The sequence below is a fragment of the Humulus lupulus genome, chromosome 7 (assembly GCF_963169125.1).
Source record: "Humulus lupulus chromosome 7, drHumLupu1.1, whole genome shotgun sequence".
In the NCBI taxonomy this organism is placed as follows: Eukaryota; Viridiplantae; Streptophyta; class Magnoliopsida; order Rosales; family Cannabaceae; genus Humulus; species Humulus lupulus.
The window spans coordinates 58,112,539-58,122,564 of NC_084799.1; positions in this window are offsets into that span (position 1 = coordinate 58,112,539).

The window sequence follows — 10,026 nt, forward strand, 5'->3', positions numbered from 1 at the left end:
CTTAAGGCTTAAGTAATCTTAAGCTAATCTCGAGGACCGGGGTACGAAAAACGTCCCCGAGGCAAAATGGACAAAGTCCTCAATATCCCTTCCTAATCTCACTATTTCCAAATATATCCTCGAATACTTATTCCCATTACTCGATAACCCGATAATGTATTAATTACCCACAATACCACTTCACTCGCCTCGAGTTGGGTATTGGGTCCCGTTGTGACCTTCCCACTAACTTGCTCCCTAGGATCGTCTTGTGTCGAGTAACCCAGGTAAACCTGCATAATAATGTGGTCTTTCACAAATATCACATATATGTACATATATACAATTATTCCCATAACAGGCCAAATTACGAAAATTGCCCTTCTAATAAGAAACGGGCCCACATGCATATCTAATACTCATAAACATACTTATTTAATCATATTATCATATAACTCACATAATCACATAATTATACACAAATATATCATATTAGCATATAACTCCATAAATATCCCTCCTGCCCTCCTAATCAAGGCCCTAAGCCTTATTAGGTAATTTGGGACCTTACATTACCTCTATGAAGAATTCGAAATTCTCAAGGCAAGGATGAGTCCTAGTAGCTGCTAATCCCTTTATGGAGAATGATTTCTCTTTAGAGCTCGTCCAAATCCAAGAGTTTTCGTCACTTGAGAAGTTGAATGAAATGATAGAAATGTTTCAAGAAGAAAGTAGATAACAAGGGAACAAGGGAAAAATAAAAAAATCAAGCTGAAGGAAAAATGAGACCAAATGAAATTTCTCTACTCCTTAAGCCAAATGACCCCTTTGACCTTTCCCATTACATAACCCTTTAACAAGCCGCAAGGGCATTTTAGTCATTGCCTATAATTCCATCTACTCCTAAAGATACATTATTTACTCCCAACTTAATCAACTAATCCTTCTAACACCAATATCTTACCACTTAGTTTTATTCAACCAATGTACTCAAAATATTAAAAATTCCCAAAATACCCCTTGGCTCAACCTGAGCATGGTATTTATCCCCATTTTTTACTTTTTCGTTTAACCGCTCGAATGGATCCACTCATGTCGAAAATCACAAATATGTCCACATAATAATGTGGTCTCAAGCACATAGCACATAAAATTACAAATATACCATCAACAAGTCAAAATTATGAAAAATGCCAATTTTTAACAAAAGTGAGTCTTTAAATACATTTAATACACATAATCATGCACACTCAAACATATAATCTGATAAATAACATAAACCAATTAATTCACACTTAACTACCCCACGTGCCCTCCAAACACGCTAATCAAAACACTAAGTTCTATTAGAAGTTTCGGGACGCTACAGTCAGGAGCAAGATACCTCAAAAAGTAGTGGGCTGAAACCTCGTAATTGGGCCCATTGATATATGTAGGGGCCCACCAGCACATTAGCTTATGGAATTAACCATTTATTACTCATTTAAAGCCCCATTAAGGGAGAATAATTGTAATAAACCCTTATTAGGGAATTAATTTCCCTCGGCCATCTATAAATAGGGTTATGGCACAATTTGTAAAGGATCCCAGATTTTATCTTGTACTCAAAGCATTGCTAAAACGCTGCCTGAAAACCTCCATAGAATCTTGATACCTCCAAGCTTTTATCATCATAATACAGGTGATTCGTGGACTAGGGTTTATTCATAACCTGACCCACGTAAATCTCTGTGTCTCAACTTTCATTTCTTTAAGATTTATTATAATTAGTTGTTAGCGAAAAAACTAGTCAACAATTATTAATCAATTTCTAAAAATCTACCTCTAAAAATTGCTAAAACATTCTAGAAAAAATTTAGCAGCATAACAACTATACAATAATCAAGCCAAAAATTAAAATAACATGTAAATGAATCATTTATATTCCCAGAACAACAACAACAATACAAATATTAAACTTTTTTTCAATAAATCTATAAACACATGCTCAAACATATATAAACTATAATATGAAATGCTAAAGAAAAAAATATTCTTATTATCTAAAATTAATGTCATAAGAATTTAATTTTTTTTTCATCTAAACTTTTTTAACATTCAACACATGCAATCCAAAATTAAATAATTATTAAACTTTGTAGCATTAAATTAATTTTCTACATTCATCTTTTTCATCAAGATACACAAATCTAGAAAAAAAAAATAGTTTATAAAATTAACAAAATCACAACTTCCTAAATATCAAACGTAATACTAACACAATCATAAAATAAATATATATTTAAAAATTCAGAAAAATACCTAGAATTAGTGGAGTGGCAACAAAGCACAGAGAAAAGAACAACAAAGGCTTCAAAACATCAATAACAAAAATTTGAAAACAAAACACAAAATCAAACGTCATCATTAAATTAATATATACATTTTAAAAAAAAATTAAAAATACTCAGAATCAGTGGAGATGCGACCAAGCAGAGAGGGTAGAATATAAAAGGTTCAAAACCTTCAAAAACAATCTGGGAAAAAAAATACAAACCTCCAATACAGTATCTTTTCAACCACGGAGAAGGGAGTACATGCACTAAGAGGACGTTGGAGGGTCGTGGATGAGGCGGAGGGGACCCAGCTGGAGCTTCCCTCGTGAAAATGGCAGAGAACCCTCATTTTTCCTTTATGAAATTTCAGAGAAATTTGGGAAAATGAGGGAAGAAGCCGATGTGCCAGGGATATATCGACTAAACCTATTGTCGTCGCTATAAGGTAACATTTTTTATCTCTAAAGGTGCAACACACTCTTTCAATTACAAATGTTAAACCTATAGCGATGAAAATGTCGTTTGTCGTCGCTATAGACCATCATTTGCTATAATATGTATATGTATTTTTCAGTCCTAAATTTTTTGGAGCGTAGTTTTCTGCCACTTTTTTCATCTCTGTACAACGACGACAAAAACATTATGGATGGGTAAAAATGACATGCAACATGCTCAATGATCAGCCCTAAAGATGATAACATTCCTTTAGTTATGAATTTTTTTTATTTTTTTAACGCAAATTACGTTGCAACTAAAAATGAATTTGTGTTGGCTAAATTAATTTTATTTGTAATTTTAAATGAAATTTATTTAATTGGACACTGGAACCCTCTTCTTTTTCTTTCACCACACATTTCATATTTTTACATTTTGAAGATTTTTTTTGGAAAGAGAGTTTATTAAAGTTTGTGGGATCCATCTTTTATTAAGATTCCACAGTTGCTATGGTAAAATTAAATTAGAATACTCCTTTTGATTTGTTGTATGAAAGATGTTAAAACTCAAAACACGTGATTCATGTAGTGTTAAATTTAATTGATAAAGGGTTTTATACATTCCGGATCTTGTGTTTTATCCTAGTATATGTTTGGATCTTGTGTTTTGAAAAATTACTTCTTGGACCTTATATTTTGTAAAATAGTTCAAATAAACCCCTAAACCCGATTTCGGTCAAAGTATTTTGAATTAAAATCACAAATAATTCACCAAACTGACAATTAGAACAAAAACACAATCATTTTTCCTAATAAATATGTTGTCATATTTAATTTTTTTTCCTTCATTAAAATTGGAGTAATGGGTTTATTTGAACCATTTTACATAACACAGTGTCCAAAAAGTAATTTGTCAAAACATAGGGTCCAAACATGTAATGGGACAAAACACAGAATCCAATAAAGTATATACTCTTAATAAAAATAGGGATTGTACTTGTTTTTCTTGGAGTAGGGATTTTATTTTATAGCACAATCGATATCGAGCAGAAACATTAACAAATGAATTAAAATGCACCATCCAAAGCTCAAATTCCAAACACAAGTGAAAGTAATGTGTGTGTGCGTGTGTGTTTTTTTCATGACAAATATGAAATTCATTAATTAGTTAAACAGAACAAAATCATTGTCAATACAAATTTCACAAGAAAATGATATAAATAAAGGTCAATCAAGCTTATTACACTAATAGAATACATCATAGACATAGAATTTATATTAGCTTTATAAAGATTGACCAAGTCGATTACACTGATAAAACACGTCGTAGGCACAAAACTTAGATTTGAAAATTAATCTCAGCTCCAAACAAATAAAATAATTAGTGAGAACCATCTCGAACCTTGAACAATCTAAGTGTAATATATGCCTTTGCATTGAATGGGTATTGTGGTAATTTTGGCATGTGAGGACAATTTAGTCATTTATGTTGATGCATATGATTTTTTTTTATTTGTTATTTTCATGATAATATGTGAGCTGTTTCATGATTATGATATGTATATGTATGACAGCTATAAAACACGGTTTCTTGAGGTATCAGTGGCTTAACTACCAAAATATTGGAAATTAGGGGTTATATTATAATTGTGAATCTTGTAGTAGAGATTGTAATGTTCATAAGTGAAAAATATTAGTTTAAGGGGAAAATACAAAAAAGACTTGATCCTAATTATGAGAGGTATAGAATTGAGGGCAAATTAGTCTTTTAGTTTTTGGGTTAGTATTTGCAGACTAAAAATAAATTAGGTTAAATCTATCGTATTATTGTCTGTCGATGTATCGATCAAAGCAAGGATTCTGTAACGCCATGGTTACCCCAATACAGTTACGGTGAACTTTGAACCGTGCTTAACTCGCTAACAGATTTCTTTGGTTAAAAACGTGCTTCTAGGTGTTATTAATAGGTTAAGGTGGAAAATCAACCAAAAGGAAATGATATATTTTTATTTATAACATAAAACTGTTTGTAGACCCAAACAAAACTTTTACAAGTTATTTACGATTCAAAATGGTCATTACGATTTAAAATTTACAACCCGCCAATCTAAGCGGCAAAAATAGGGTAAACCCCCTAGTTCCCCTGAGAACTCCTTGGCCGTGGTGGTCAAGCAGCCGCATATGTACACATCGCCACCTAAGGTCTCCACTCAAGGCTGGGTGAGCTTTTCTTTCCATTTACCTGCACCACATAGCACCCATGAGCCAAAGCCCAACAAGAAAACTCAATACTGCAAGAATATAACATCAACCGATGACCATAATAATCATCCAGGACTTTTAGTCCAAAATAGAGGAGTGACAGTTGTAAAAGTCACTAAGGTGGGTTCCGTTCCCTTTACAAATAAGTGATCATTTCACTAGCTTAAACGAGATAGGTATCTGATGAGATAGTCACCAACATAAACCTACCAAGTGACCATAGAGTCATTAACGTGAGATTCCATTCCCTTAGCCATGTGACAAAGCATTCACCTAGGTCTTTGGCCCTGGCTCTGAGTAACTAGTCATAGACTAGACAAGCGCTTATAATTTTCATCGAACTTAGGGTCAGTCCAGCAGTAATGCTCGATATAAGTCATTTAATGCAGATGTCGATTAGATCTAATCTTTTATCGGCTCTGCGTTCATGACGCTTATGTCGTTTCTGACAAACATGCACCAAAATATACAAATATACCCTCAACGGGCCAAATTACCAAAATGCCATTATAGTAAAATGTGGACCCACATGCATGCATTTAACATCATATTATAATATAATTCACATAAACATGCATATAATCATTTAATGGCATAATAAATCAATTATGGCCCTCCCGGCCTACTAATTCAGCCACTAAACCGCATTAGGGATTTTGGAGCATTACAAATTCTCTCTGAGGTTGAGGTCTAGAAGTTTGGAGAACTAAGAATCAACTTGAATGTAAGATCTTATTACTCTTTACAATCTAAGCCATATTTATGATTGTTCATGGGGTTTAAGGGTAGATGTTATGAATTAATTGTCAGAATTTCATTTTAAGGTATTTTATGAATATGTTTTAATGTTATAAACATACTATGAGAGAATCAATGGTGATATAAGGACTATTTTTGTGATATATGTTCATAGCTTGGAGAAGAAGAAGTTTTTTGCTTGAGATTTTTTAGATTTATGAAGTTAGAGGCTTCGCATGAATTTTCAGTATTTTAATGATCTCTAAGAATTTTATGATGATATAGAGAGGTTTAAGAATAGATAAGCCCAAAAAGAATCGTTAAAATCATATTTAAATTGAGAGAGTTATGGTTGTTCGAAGATAAGTCACGATCTGGGTTCTCTGTCGGGCATGACCGCTCCCAAGGGGTAGCGCAACCGCGCTATATGCCCAGAAAACATGTTTTTCCCTCATTATGATGGTATTGGTTGGGGCTTTGATTATATAGTTTAAGGGTTTTCTGTTTGGGGATTTTCTGACTTTCTTAAGGACACTTTAAGGCTATTAGGAGTCCTAGAAGTCCAAGAGAGATTGCATAAGTCTAATATGATATATGGTCTCTAAGTTCAAGCTTGCATGTTGTTTGACTTAGGAATTGCTAAAGGATACTTGAATGGAACAATGAATGTGTTATGGAGCGTTGTTGGACCTGAGGTAAGAAGAGTGATCACTGTAACACAAGGTGTGCATTGAAGGCACAAATGTTATCTATAAGTGATTTAATTATGTATATGTATGGTGAAAGTTATGATTTTGTCATGTATGTTAAGACTTTATGAGTATTGCATGTTTATGTACGTTGTTGCATGCTTACATTGATATGGGTGTGATTATACTTAAGCGGAGTTGCCATGACCTATGTTTATGTTATGGCATTGTTTGATGTTTGGTAAGATGTTGGGCAGGGTAGTTATCAGAATAGGTAAGGTGTCCAAGGCTGCGGAGGTTTAGGGTGGGACGCCAATACCTACTATAAACTGTCAACACTTGCTTACGTTGTTTGTTTGATTTATGCTTGCGTGACATGCTTACGTTGTGAAAATGCATATGTATGTTATGATATAATGCATGCCTACATTTCTCCTGCTTAGTTGCACACTTGACCAGATTAGCACCGGATTACGGCTGGAATGACGCCGGTAATACATGTTATGATTGTATTGTGATATTCTATGATACGCTATGAATATGTGAAATTGTGATAGGATATAGTATGCTATCATTATGTAATAATTATGATATGTTATGGTATGTTAAGTTATGCTATTGGAATGATACGATATGATATGAATTATTATTGAACTCTATATATGTTAAGGTATAGATTATGAGTAGTACATGACTTAAGTTGTGATAACTTAATAGTATATGAATAGGTTGTGATAGTTTGAACTAGGTTATATTTTTTATATTTATATTTTCTGTTTGAGTTTTGGGGTTGTGACCAATTGGAGTATGGTGTCCCACATAGAATAAGTGTAAGAATATTGAGTCATTAATAAGAACATGGGTAACTTCACTAATAACCAATTGGTTTTTAGATTGAGCCACATGATTCTTGTCATAGTATCATGAGCCAATTCCTTTGCAGGCATTCGATCCACACCGATCGAAAGAGTGAGCCAAGCCACACGAGATCCACATAGTGCAAAAAGACACTTGAGATCCAAATAGTGAGCTAAGCCACACAAGATCTGCATAGTGGAAAAAGACACTTGAGATAAAAAAAAAATAAGCGAGCTGAAAAAGAGTCACTTGTGATCAGGTGATTCAAGATTGGTGAGCGAAAAATTGCCACCATCTTGCGGGGGGATATTGGAGTATGGTGTCCCGCATAGAATAAGTGTAAGAATATTGAGCTATTAATAAGAACATGGGTAACTCCACTAATCACCAATTGGTTTTTTGATGAAGCCTCGTAATTCTTGTCATGACCTACATAGCTCTTCTTGTTGGGCGTTAGCTCACGTGTACTCTGTGTTGCAGGTAAGGGCAAAAACGTAGTAGATGAGGCGATGAGTTGTAGCAAGCTCAGTCCGATGTGTGCATGTCATGAATGGTTGACCTGTGGATCAAGGGGTTGCTACTTACGCATTATTGTTATAAAAGTCTTTACCCTTTGGTGTTATGTTGAGTTTTAAAACTTGTATTTTTATTTACATTACACATGTAAAACATGATTTATTTTAAATATCAAGATCTTGAGTTGCATGTTTGTAAAATGTGTTAATTCATGTTTGTTTCAATAAAAGTTTTGTTTTTCTTAAAGAAATTCATGTAAACATTAATTTACTTAAATATGGAGTATTTAGTACATTAATGAGTTTTAAGTCAAGTCGTTACACTATGTGAGGAAAAATATCATATCAAAATTGGTAAAAACTAAAGTCCTCAAATAATATGGGTGATAAAACACCATTATTAAACAAAACAAATTTTTGTTATGGTTATTGTTGACTCTCAAATTGGTCAAAGGTACGGAGTCAGATAAACGATATGAAATGAGATTAAATCAAGAAGAAAAATCAAATGGAAAAATAAATAACACAAACGATTTATAGTGGTTCGGCCCCAATAGGATGGTAATGACCTACGTCCACTTAGTGTTCTTATTGATGTAGAATTCCAATGATGTGATCAATGAACTAAGGGTTCACGAGTTTCACAAGCCTTTAGGGAAATTACAACTTTGGTGAATAATCGCACTATATTTTTCTCTCAGAATTCAAAGATCAAAAGTTCAAAAGTCTCCCTCAAAAAGTCCCCTTCCTTGAGCCCTTTCATTCTTATTTATAGGCTAAAGAAGATTACATGGGCCGATGGGTCTTAATTATCATTAAGACTGGCGTATCTAGGTAATAATATAAATTATAATTAATGCGTAATTATAGATTTGCATGAATAAAAGAAGTAAAAGGAAGTATGCGATTGGGCTGGTCGCATATAAGTATGACGCTTGACAAACCAACAACTTTCTGGTCGAGGGCCGAGCATAATGCATCTACTTAAAGCCACCACGTGCTTGCCGCGTCTAGGTCAATCCTGCCATGTCATCAGAGGCTATTTTTTTGGGTAAATAGTTATTTTCTCAAACCCAAGTCACATGAGCAATTAGACAAGATACACATGCCTCGAGGACACATGTCATGAGCAGAATGCACAAAACCTTAATTCTCGAGGAGCTTCCTTGCACCCATCGATCGTACCCTAGACATGACATCAAGTGACCTGAACAGATTCAACACAAACTCGTTGTTCGGACCACCGAGATATCGAGCATAGATCACAGATGAGTGGGGTCCCACATCCTAACATTGTAGGCAATTCGAAATGTCAAGCCAAATCACATCTGGGGAGCAGTGGGAGCACCTCCACCACCTCTTGTCATTTCCCATGCATAGCAGCACCTTTATACCACCCAAAAGGCACCATACAAAGTGACCAGACCCCTTTTGAGGTTGCTTGAACCTCTTGGTATACTTGTTTAGTAAGCCATACAACCACCATAGTGTCATCATTCTGAATCCCCCTTAATTCGGGATATGAGCATAAAACCTTTATTTAATATTGGTAATCACCCACAAGTGTGTCAAAATAGAATAGCGAGAGTCATTTGTAAACACGCATTCATTTGGAGCAAGCCAAAACTCTACTCATTTGTAACCTCAAAGATAACTTAGCTTTTACAAGTTCTTTAGTTATACTTGAGCTTCATTAACAGTTAAACCACACAAAGTCCCTAGTATCATTTACGCTCTCTTAAGGTATAAAATATTGTTAAAGTAAAAAATAATTCGTGAACATGTATGTCTTATTAGCTTTAAGTTGTGTTTTAAAGAGGCTCCCATTGGGTTGTATCTTAAAACATAAACGAGAGATTGGAATAAAGGAGAATCGAAAGTTGAAATTTCACATGAAACATGGTGGTGGAAAAAGAGGCATATATAATAATAATAGCCTGAATTTGTAAAGCTTCAATTACAACAATTATAAATGTATAATAGGAATTGATGGAGAGTGATTCGGTGGTGTGTGGTCCAAGTGGGTAGTAGTGATGGTGGTGGCCAGGGATGAGGTTGGTAGGTAGATTTTATTCTTAAATATCTTGGAAAACTCGCAGCTAAATTGCAGCTGCTACTGCCGCGACTTAAATCCTCCATTCGCATAACAGCCGCCTTCCTTTTAGGCAATCAACCTCAATATCTGATGATGCTCATTCATGGGGCCATCTCCATATATTGCTGGGAAGTTTGGGGG